The following is an 11,602-nucleotide window of genomic DNA, read 5'->3' as shown; positions in this document are numbered from 1 at the left end:
CGGGGGGACCCGCGGAAAAGTTGGGAGAAACTTGCGGGCGCACGGGGGGCGGGGCCGCGACGGGAGCGAGCGGGGCGGGGCTCCCGGAAACCGGAGTAGCCGGCGGAGAAGAGCTCCCGGCTCCGGGCGGCGGGCCACCAGCCCCGGGAGGGCCCCTCGGCCTGCGGTGCCTCCGCTCAACGAGTCTGCGCTCACACTCAGGAGCCCGGGCTCCGCCGAGCGAGACTGTCCTCGGCACCCCAAGAGACGTCTTCCACGTCCCCTTTGCACTGACCCTCTGTGACCTTGGGGATGACCCCCGGGACCGCACGTGGAGGGGGCAGGGGGAAGGGGTTGTGACCTCTTAAGAGCCCCCGGCCGCGTTCTGCCCAAGAAGGTCCGGGCATCTGGAGCCCCTGCTCCAGACTGACTTTCCCAGGGAATAGATGGTGAACCGGATGCAGACAATCACTTACCTGTGCCTAGTTGCACCAATCTCTGTGCTAAACACACTTGATTTCATTTCCACAGCCAGTGGCGGTGGGAATTATGACCCCTGATTTCACCAACCATGAAATCGGGTCTCACAGGGAGATGACCTTCATACATTGTTGTTGTCCAGTCGCTCAGTCTTGTCCGACTCTTTGTGACCCTGTGGACTGCCACACTCTGGGCTTCCCTGTCCTTCACCAACTCTTGGAGTTTACTCAAACTCATGTCCATTGAGTCGGTGATGCCATCCAACTATCTCATCCTCTGTTGTCCCCTTCTCCTCCCGCCCTCAATCCTTCCCAGCATCAGGGTCTTTTCAAATGAGTCAGCTCTTCTCAGCAGGTGGCCAAAGTATTGGAGCTTCAGCTTCAGCATCGGTCCTTCAAGTGAGGAACACACAAAAGGGAAGCTGGACACTTGTGTTTCTTTTCTTCAGACATTTATGATTGAAGGGGTCCTGGCCTTCTGGGCTTTCTACAAGTAGCACACACATGCCCAAGATGCCACCAGATCCTGCTACCCAAACTGCTGCCTGCCTTAGTGCAACATGGCCCTGCAGGCCTTACCATACCTTGAGGCAGGTGGGGGAGGGATCCATTATCAGCACCATAGTGCGTGCCTGCTCAGTCGTGTCCGACTCTCTGCTGCCCCGTGTACTGTAGCCTGCCAGGCTCTTTTCTGTCCATTGAATTTTCCAGGCAAGAACACTGCAGTGGGGTGCCATTTCCTACTCGAAGGGATCTTCCCAACCCAGGGATCGAACCCATGTCTTTTGCACCTCCTGCATTGACAGGCGGATTCTTTACCACTGGCGCCACCTGGGCAGCCATGATCAGCACCAGATGTACAGAGATGGTCATGGACCAAGGCTGGGGGTCCAGGCTCCACCTCTGCCCCACTTCACCTTTCATTGTGTCCTCCCCTCTTTAGGCCTCAGTCTCCTACATCTTCTCTCAGCTGTCCCATTGCTGATGTTTCTGATGGGGGACAAGGCAAATAGAAATTCTGGGGTTGACATTTGGCCTTTCATAGCCCCCAGGCCCTGGGAGACAACCTAGGGAGGTGGTGTCCCAAGTGAACTCGCTGTGGTTCAAGACGCTACCCACATGGCTCCCATGTGCCGAGGCTGCTCCTCAAGGGCTGGAGGTGAGACCTCACACCGTCTGCACGGCCGCCAGTGGACTGAGGGTGAAGGGGCCTCAGCTGTAGGTGCCTGCTCTGCAGCTGGCCTCTGGGCAACTGTCTCTCCACCCCCAGCCCTCTTGGCCCTCTGCTTCAACTTGCCCTCCCCACTGCTTGCTGCTGGCTTTCCCGAAGGGAAAGAGCCTTTTTGAAGGCCTCTCTCAACATAAAACCTGGCCCTGTTGCCCCACTACTTAAAGCTGCCCTCAGAAATGAGTTTAGCCAGAAAGACCAGGTGAGGCAGAGGAAGGGTGATCCTGGTCAGGACACAACCGCGGCAAAGGTCTGGGCCGTGACCAAGGGCAGCTGCAGAGGGCAGTGGGAGGGGAGCACAGGCCTTGAAGGCCGGCACAAGGAGCTGGGGTTTGTCCTGAGGACCTGGAGGCGGAGGGGGGTGGATTATTTCAGGCATAAATAATAGTATTGATAACTTTTCCATGCCTGGGAACCCATGAGCCAGGTTAGGAACGAGCCTATGGGGACGTCTGACGGCCGGTGTGCCCGTCTGGCGGCCCAGCCTGGCGCTGGCGCTCCCCACAGCGGTGGTGGACCTTGGAACCCTCTCGTCAGCTCCGTCAGCTCCCAGCCTCGACAAGCTGTCTTTCTCTCCCAGGTCACTTTCAGACTCACCCTCTGGGGTACATGTTACTCTGGGTCCCACACCATCCCTGCGGAGGAACCTTCTGCTTGGCGAGAGCTGCCCGTGCCCAACACGGGTGTGGAGCCCTGGTGCTACTGTGAACACCCTCCCCGCGCCTCCGTGGGGCTGTGATGGCTTCGAGCCGTCCAGGGTGGCCCTGGGGGCAGGTGCCCCCTCACCCAGAGAAGCAGTGTCCTGCTCTCTGGGGCTGTGGATGGGGCTGTGAACAGAGTTTCCCCGGGGGGGCAGATGGGCTCGGTGGGGAGTGAAGGGGCTGGGGGTGGAGAGTGGGCACAAGCCGGGGCATAGGGCTCAATTTTCACAGACTAAGGGGGGATCTGAGGGTGGGCAGATGGCCTTCTAAATATGGCTTTGACCTTTGATCCTGTCATGCTCCCACTCGGACCTGACCCGAGACACACTCCCCTCTCTGCTGGGAGAGCTTGTCTCACCCATGGGCAGGTGGCCGCGTGCGCCCAGGTCCAGAGGGACCCAAGGGTCAGTGCGAGGACTGGGGGAGCAAGGGCTCTGAGCAGGGGCCCTGCAGGGGCTAGGAGGCTTTTCTCAGGCCCCTCTGGCTGCAGGGAGCCAACCCCAGGGGCAGAGGGTGGAAGCCCCAGTAGCCGACCAGCCTGAGAAGGGGTGGCTGGGGTGAGCGGCAGGGAGCTCACAGGGGAGAAGCAGAAACGATGAATTCTGTGTGCACTCGGGTCAGCTGGGTAGGTTCCAAGAGGGAGAGTGCAGTCCAGAATGCCTCCCAGTCAGGCTGAGCACGTGGAAGGGTGGGGAGGAGCAGGGCGCCCCCAAAGATGCCTGTCAGCCACTCTGGGGGTGTCTATGGCAACAGGAAGTGGAGGGAGAAGCCCTGGCCGGTGACAGAGAAAAGGTACTGGAAGCCTGACACGGGAGGGAAGTTTGGGAGGCCAGGCTTGACATCTAGCGCACAGGGTAGGGAGAGGAGGCAGGCGGAGCCAGGAGCTGGGAGAGGCCATCGGGGGTTGGAGGGCACAGGCGCCCTATGGAGGAGGGAGCAGCCACCTGGGGCAAGTGCCACCAGAGGGTCGGGAGGATTTGGCTACACGGAGGTCATGGTGCCCTCTCCAGAAGTCATGGGCGGCCGGAGAAGCCTGTGGAGAGGGGAGTGGGGGAAGGGCTGGGAAAGATGTGTAGGAGCAGAGGAAAAGGGGCAGGAGGTGAGCAGGGCTAAAGAATGCAAGAGATGGGGGTTCCCTGGGCGGTCCAGTGGTTTGGACTCAGCTTTTTCACTCAGTGGGCCAAGTTCCCATCCCTAGTAGGGGAACCAGGATCCCGCAAGTCTCAGGGTTGGGCCAAAAAAGAATGAAAGCGTGAACACTGAACACATAAGTGCTGCACATGCAGACGTGTGCACTAGGTCATGGCTGGCTGCGCTGTGTACACACGTGTGTGTCCGCGTGCAGTGTGCTGCATGTGAGCAGGACACTGATGGGCCAAAACACTGATGCAGGAAAGACCTGTGGAGCCAGGACCTTCCGGCCCTCAGGGACGGCCACCAGGCGCGGAAAGGAGCCCCCAGCCTCCAGCATGGACCCTTCTTCCTGGGCAGCATAGGGTTGGGCATGGTGCCAATGAGAGCAGGGGGACAGGTGAGTCAGAGGTCTGCTGTGATGACTTCTGTGTCCAAGGTCATCTGCTGAGAATGACAAGGGGTGCAGGGTGGGACCTGAGAGGAGTTCACTGACCTCACGGAGACCCTCCCTGACCTGAGTCCCAGCTATCGCCAGCAAGCCTGGCCCGTGGCGTCAGAGCAGAGGGCACGTGGCAGGTGGCCTGGGCCTGGGAGCGCAGTTCAGGGTGCACACTGCACAGGGAGTCGGGGGCAGAGAGCTTCCTGGGGGAGGCTGGTGCCAAATGAGCTGGGCACTAGTCACTGCTCACCAGCTGTGTGTAACTGCACCTGTCCAAGCGCCAGTCACTTCCCTGTGAAATGAGTCAGCTAGAGTTTTGTATTTCAAAAGGAAGGTGTTCCAAGGGGCAGGCTTGGCCATGGCCAGTATGGGAAGTGGCCAGGATCAGGTAAGAGGCTGGGAACATCCCTCTCACCCCCACCTCACCTGGGCCCTGCACTTCCACCACTGGGCTGGACCGGGTCAAAGCCCTCCTGGCCTCCAACGGTCTGTATTCAGAATGAATAAGGAGCTCCTGCAGCCAATTAGAAGGACTAACCCAGGACCATGGGGGAGGGGTATGAATAGGCAATTCACAGGTTGGCCAGTAAACGCCTGATACTCAGCTCTAACAATTCTCCTAATGGCAAAACCCAATAATGGAAAACCCAAGGAGACGGATAACAGCCTGCACCGACAAGGTCAGGAGTCAGGCCCTCACTCTCACACGGGGGCGGGCAGGCCCCTGGGTAGGCCCACCGGCGGGGAAAACACGCGTGCTGTTGGGTCCAGTGGTACCTTTTGTGGGTATCTTATTCCGGATAAATACTGGCCCAAGTGCCAGGTTCCATGTACGATGCTCACTGCTATGGTGTTTGTTCACTTGCTTAATTCTTTACAGTTTTAGGAGAGAATTCAAGTTTATTTTATAGGCAGACCTCAGAGATACTGCAAGCTCTGTTCCGGATACCATGATAAAGCAAGTATCGCAATAAAAGGAGACACAAAAATATTTTGGCTTCCCCAAGCATGTGAACATTACATTCACACTACACCAAAGTTTACTAAGTGTGCAATAGTAATATGTCTCGTGTCTGACTCTTTGCGACCCCCATGGACTGTGGCATGCCAAGCTTCCCTGTCCATCACCAACTCCCGGAGCTTGCTCAAACTCATGTCCATCGAGTCAGTGATGCCATTCAGCCATCTCATTCTCTGTCATCCCCTTCTCCTCCCTCCTTCAGTCTTTCCCAGCATCGGGGCCTTTTCCAATGAGTCAGCTCTTCGCATCAGGTAGCCAAAGTATTGGAGTTTCAGCTTCAGCATCAGTCCTTCAAATGAATATTCAGGACTGATTTCCTTTAGGATTGACTGGTTGGATCTCCTTGCAGTCCAAGGGACTCTCAAGAGTCTTCTCCAATACCACAGTTCAAAAGTCTCAGTTCTTTGGTGCTCAGCTTTCTTTGTAGTCCAACTCTCACATCCATACATGAGCATTGGAAAAACCATAGCTTTGACTAGATGGACCTTTGTCTGTAAAAGAATGTCTCTGCTTTTCAATATGCTATCTAGGTTGGTCATAGGTTTACTTCCAAGGAGCAAGCATCCTTAATTTCATGGCTGCAATCACCATCTGCAGTGATTTTGGAGCCCCAAAAAATAAAGTCTGATGCTGTTTCCACTGTTTCCCCATCTACTTCCCATGAAGTGATGGAACCAGATGCCATGATCTTTGTTTTCTGAACATTGAGCTTTAAGCCAGCTTTTTCACTCTCCTCTTTCACTTTCATCAAGAGGCTATTTAGTTCCTCTTTGCTTTTTGCCATAAGGGTGGTGTCATCTGCAAATCTGAGGTTATTGATATTTCTCCGGCTTGTGCTTCAGCCAGCCTGGCATTTCTCATGATGTACTCTGCATAAAAGTTAAGTAAGCAGAGTGACAATGTACAGCCTTGACCAAGTAAGTACTCCTTTCCTGATTTGGAACCAGTCCATTGTTCCATGTCTGGTTGGACCTACTGCTTCTTGACCTGCATACAGATTTCTCAGGAGGCAAATAAGGTGGTGTGGTATCCCCATCTCTTTAAAAAAAGCAAGGTACATACCTTAATTAAAAACTACTTTATTGTGGGGCTTCCCTGGTCTAGTGGCTGAGACCCCGTGCTCCCAAAGTAGGGGGCTGGGTTCGATCCCTGGTGGGAGAACTAGATCCTGCATGCTGCAACCAAGAGTTTGCTTGGCGCAGCTGAGGATCCCTTGTGCTGCAATTAAGACCTGATACCATCAAACAAATAAATCAACTCATTAAAAAAATACTTCATTGATAAAAATGCCAAGTATTATCTTGGCTCCAGTGAGATGTAGTGGGAACATAACTGATGACAGAAATCAGAAAAATATGAATGAGAAAGTTGGAAATATTGTGAGAATTACCAGAATGTGATACAGAGACACGAAGGCAGGAAATGCAGTGGGAAAATGGCGCCAGTAGACTTGCTCTCGGAGGATGGCCACCAGCCTCCCGTCTGAGCAAAGCGTAGCATCTGTGAGGCACTGGGAGTGAAGTGCAGTAAAGTGAGGTCTGCCTTGGGAGACAACGCGGGTCAGCCACCAAATAGACAATCACTGCTATGGGGTTTTTTCTCTGTATTTTTTTAAATTACGAAAATATGATACTGCTGTGTTTTTAATAATAAAAACTGGAAACGTCCTAGGTGGCCATCCGAAGGGGAGCACAAAATGATCACGATGCCTTTTCCCAGCTGGGAGGCGTGCATCCTCCCCCACCCCCGGGGCCCTGCTGGCTCTCAGAGAGGACCTCGTGCAGGCCTGCAGCCTAGGGCACATCCCCCTCACCCCCACCACGCCCCCACCCGCTGGGAGACACTCTTGATAGCATCTCTGGGTCCGTGGGGGAATCCCTGGAGACAGCCATGCCTGAGGACTCTGGCTCTCTCATTAAGTGAGCCAGCTGAATTTTTATTTTTTAATTTACTATTTAATTACATACATATTTTATCTAATATTTATATTAAAGTATAACTCTCTTATTTAGTATTTTATTTAATATTTAAGTCATCTAGTTTTAGGATTAGGCCAATTGGAGAAAGGGCTTTGTCACTTGAAAAAGCCCTGAGTCAAGGGTATTTGCTCAGGACAGTCCCTGTCATCTCAGCGCAATTGTAATAGTGTCCCCCTTGTATTAAAAAGCAGAGCCATCACTTTGCTGACAAAGGTCCATATAGTCAAAGCTATGGTTTTTCCATTAGTCATGTGTGGGTGTGAGAGTTGGACTATAAAGAAAGCTGGGCGCCAAAGAATTGATGCTTTTGAACTGTGGTGTTGGAGAAGACCCTTGAGAGTCTCTTGGACCACAAGGAGATCCAACCAGCCCCTCCTAAAGGAAATCAGTCCTGAATACTCATTGGAAGGACGGAAGCTGAAGTTCTAATTCTTTGGCCACCTGATGTGAAGAGCCAGCTCATTGGAAAAGACCCTCATGCTGGGAAAGACTGAAGACAGGAGGAGGAGACGACAGAGGATGAGATGGTTGGATGGCATCACCGATCAACGGACATGAGTTTGAGTAAGCTCCGGGAGATGGTGAAGGACAGAGAAGCCTGATGTGCTGCAGTCCATGGGGTCCTAAAGAATCGGACACAACTGAACAACAACACTCTCAACAGGTCCTTGTTTAAAATTTTTTTTTCTCTTCTCAGCTTACAGGATCTAGTTCCCTGATCAGGGATTCAACCTGTCTCCCCTACAGTGGACGGGCAGAGTCCTAACCACTGGACCGCCAGGGAGATTCCTGCCTGGCTCCAGTTCAGGGCGGAAATCTACAGCTGCCCTGTGACTCATGCTCAACCCAAGTATTAATATCAAGCAGCCACAGCCTCCAGTAAAGAACCTGAGTCTCCCCATCTGTCAGTGGGGATCAGAGAGCTGTCCTTGAGAAGTTATGGCATTCTTGCAGGACTCCGCTGTGCTGGGCACAGAGCTGCCCTCAATAACTGAGCTCTTAGGATTAATTTTCAACATTTCAGCATAAAAATGTTAAAAGAAAAAGCACATATATGTTTTGGTTTTTGGTCACACTCTGTGGCAAGCGGGATCTTCATTCCCTGACCAGAGATCAAATGTCCCTGGCACTGGGACCACAGAGTCTTAGCCACTGGACCCCCTGGGAAGTCCCTCGTGATGTTTGAAAAATACTGGAAGCCACACAATGATATGTGGGTTGAAGGGCCTCCTGGAGAGAAAGTCAGGGAGGAGGAGGAAGGGACTCTTGATTCCCTGCACCTTCTCTGTGGTTTGAGTCATTCTCATATTCAAATATTATTTGTGTAATTAAGGCAAGTTTTTAAAGAGGCAGGTCCTGTGGGCGAAATGCTGCCTCGTGGATCTGCCCGGTGAGGAAGGTTGCATTGTCAGCCCGCTCTCCAGGTAGGGAACCAAGCTCAGAGAAGAGACAGGACTCTGCCCACAGGGTTGGAGCAGAGAGGCCTCATTCCAGTCTGGGAAGGAAAGGCTCTGCTTTCGTGAATTCCCAAGCCTTGGTGAAAGCTGACGTAAGTTCTGCTAGAAATCTGTGCCACTCACAGGATGGCGGGGGCCTCAGATGCAGATGGGGGTGGTGGGGAGCCCCTTCATCCCTGGCCAGGGGACTTGGATGGTCAGCCAGCCCTTCTGAGCAGCTTAACTGGGTAATTCAACTGACAAGCCCCTGGAGCCTGCTCTTGAGGACCAGAGGTGAGCGGGCAGGAGAGGCTTCCAGGATGAGGCCACCTGAGATGAAGACCAGCACCCGTCACATCACCCCCAGGACTGCGTGCAAACACCCTGCCCCGCTCCTCGCCACTCCGTCCCCCCTCCAGGGCCAGGCTGCCCCGGACCCTCCAGGCTGCAGCTTCAGCCTCAGCCTCCTTCGGCCCAAGGGCACCCTGTCAAAACAAGTCAACTCAGCCCTTCTGCTGGGAGCCTTTCCTGCTCAAAGGTGCCGCCTACCTGCGTGGAAAACCCCCACTCTGCCTCAAGGCCAGTTGTTCAGTCGCTCAGTGGAGTCTGACTCTTTGTGACCCCATGGACTGCAGCATGCCAGGCTTCCCTGTCCTTCACCATCTCCCAGAGTTTGCTCAGACTCATGTCCACTGAGTCAGTGATGCCATCCAACCATCTCAGTCCTCAAGGCTGTACCCCTTCACATTACAGGAGAACCTTGGCCTTCAGGCCCCAGAAGTCTGAAGGGACTCACTTCAGGTGTCGCCTGGCTAAAGGAGTGGGCCCCGCCCATCTGGCCGTGTCACCTACAGCGTCCTGCAGCCTTAGGGGTTTCTCCTCTGTTTCACCCTCATAGGGTGGGGCCTGCCTGTCCCGGGGGAGGGTAGTAGGTGCCCCATAAATGCAGGTGACTAAGTGCAGAAGGAGTTGATCAGGGTGGGGCTGGGGCGGGCTAGGAAGTGAGGGAGCAGGCTGGGTGGGAACCTGGCAAGGCCCCATCACCGCATGGGAGAGCAGGCCGGCCCCTGGACAGGCTGATTCACCCCTGCTGCACCGGGTCCCAGACACCAGGGAGCCCTGGGCGCGAGGGGCCCCAGGCGGGGCCCAGCCCGGGTCCGGCTGGCAGGAGCCCACAGAACTCGGACCTGGCTCCTCCTGGGGGCGGCTAGCTGGCAGAGCAGGTTGCAGGGGGAAGGTGGGCTTGCTGTCTCCAGGAGCCTCCCAGCACAGAGGGGCTGGACTCCTGCCCGGCTGTGCCTTTAAGCCCATGCTGCCCCTGAGGCCAGGTGAACATCCGGAGGGGCTTCCACCAGGCCTCAGCCACTCTGGGGGGCGGGGGCAGCACTCCAGGTGGGCCGCGCGGTGGGCAGCCCCCCACTTTGTGGGCCCTCCGGCTTTGTTTTCCACGTCCCCTTGGGTAAATAGTTGTGGCCTGCAGTGCAGTGAGTCAGCAGGGGGAACTGAGGCCTGGCCCTGGCCATTCAGCTCAGCCAGCTGCGCACAGGAGCCTCCGCCTTCTCAAGACCCCAAACGGTCGGTGTCTGGATGCCCACGTCCTCAATATCACTTTCTCGGGGGACACCAGGGGAAACGGGTGCGGGGAGGCGCAGCCAATGGGCAGGGGGGCGTGAGCGTCAACTAGGTTTACAGGACTCATCAGGTCCAGGGCTTGGGGAGGGGAGTCCCCCTATCGGATGCCGCTGTGCAGCCACAGGGAGGCGGCGGAGGTGGGCGGGGCGGGAGGAACGCCCTGACTCAGTTTCCCCGTCCGCTCAGTCCGCGACACGGCGTCCGGTCCCACCGCCCGGCGCGGGCCGACACCGCCACCTGGCGGCCCCGCGCGTTAGCGCAGCCCGCGGGCCGTCTCCTGGAGTCTGTTCGTGGAAGCCGGCGCCTCGTCACCGGAGGACGGGGGTCGTCTGAGCGCCCTTGCGCCGCGCCGGCGTCCACGAACAGACTCCCACCCCGCCCTCCACTCGCCGTGCGGCCGCCACCGACCCCTTCCCATTCTGGGTCTGTCTCTGCCGTGACAGTCGTGCTCATCTTACGCCGGTGGCCACTCGGCCGCCCCCTCGGGGCCCGCGAACCCCGCTTTCCTTCCGCGCGCGCGGTCACCCAGGGTGAGCGGCACCCCACCCCCTTTCCTAGTGCGCGAGGCCACTGCCCCGAGAGGCCACTGCGAAATCCGGGGGGGTGGCGGGGGGCGAAGTGGGGCCCCTCCCTGCGTTACCCCGTCCAGGCACCTCCCCTCCTGGGGTGCCCCGCCCCGGGGAGGCCTCGGACCCCAGCAGGGCGCAGGGTGGGGAGGGCAGCAAGGCCTCTTGCCCAACAGAGGCTCCGGTGCCCCGCCCTGCCCCAGTCCTCCACAAAGGCCTCCTCTCCCCGCCTCAGGGAACAGGACTTGCCACCAGCTGTTGCCTTCCCTGGAATGCAGTCCACCCAGCTGGGCCTGCCTGGACAAGAGGTCTAACTGCCCTCTCCAGGGGAGAGTTCATCCTACCTCGGGCCCATTTTACAGAATGCTGGCACTGAGACCAGAGTGTCCGCAGAAGCAGGCCACAAGGTGCCGGCCTGGGAGGTGGGCTGGCAGGAAACAATGGTTGGTTGTGACACACTGCTGTGCCACCCACCCCCATGGCACCGCGTCCCAAGCCTGTCTCTCTGCTCCCACTCCAGGGGACAATGGACAGCACATGCCTGGCAGAGCCCACTGAGGGTCTACTGTGGTCTGGATGGGAGGCTCAGGGATCCCCCTGGGGACCGCTTCTCACTCTGCCACCGCTTCTCCAATGGGAAGCCAAGGCTCTGCAGAGGCAGGGAGGGCCGTGCCAGGTGTCACTAAGGGCCTGAGCTTTCCCGATGACCCCTGTGCAGGGAGCATGGAACTGGGCTGCAAGGAGACAGGTCAGTAAGGCCTGGGAGGGACTTCTCTCCAAGGACAGGGAGGACTGCACAAACTGACCAACTCCAGGAGCAGTGAACAGGAGGGAGGAGTGGTGGACGGTGTGCAGGCTGCAGTTAGTCTGCCAATAAGCCCTGAGACCAAAGAGGCTTCCCCAGGTGTATCGGCCACCTACTGCTGTGTAACAAACAGCCCCACGTCGGTGGCTTGAAACAATGATTGCTTCTCGCCATCCTCTGGGTTGACGGCACAGTTCTTTATA

The sequence above is a fragment of the Bison bison genome, unplaced genomic scaffold (genome assembly GCF_000754665.1).
Source record: "Bison bison bison isolate TAMUID 2011002044 unplaced genomic scaffold, Bison_UMD1.0 scf7180017864302, whole genome shotgun sequence".
NCBI lineage: Eukaryota > Metazoa > Chordata > Mammalia > Artiodactyla > Bovidae > Bison > Bison bison.
This window is presented reverse-complemented; position numbering follows the sequence as displayed.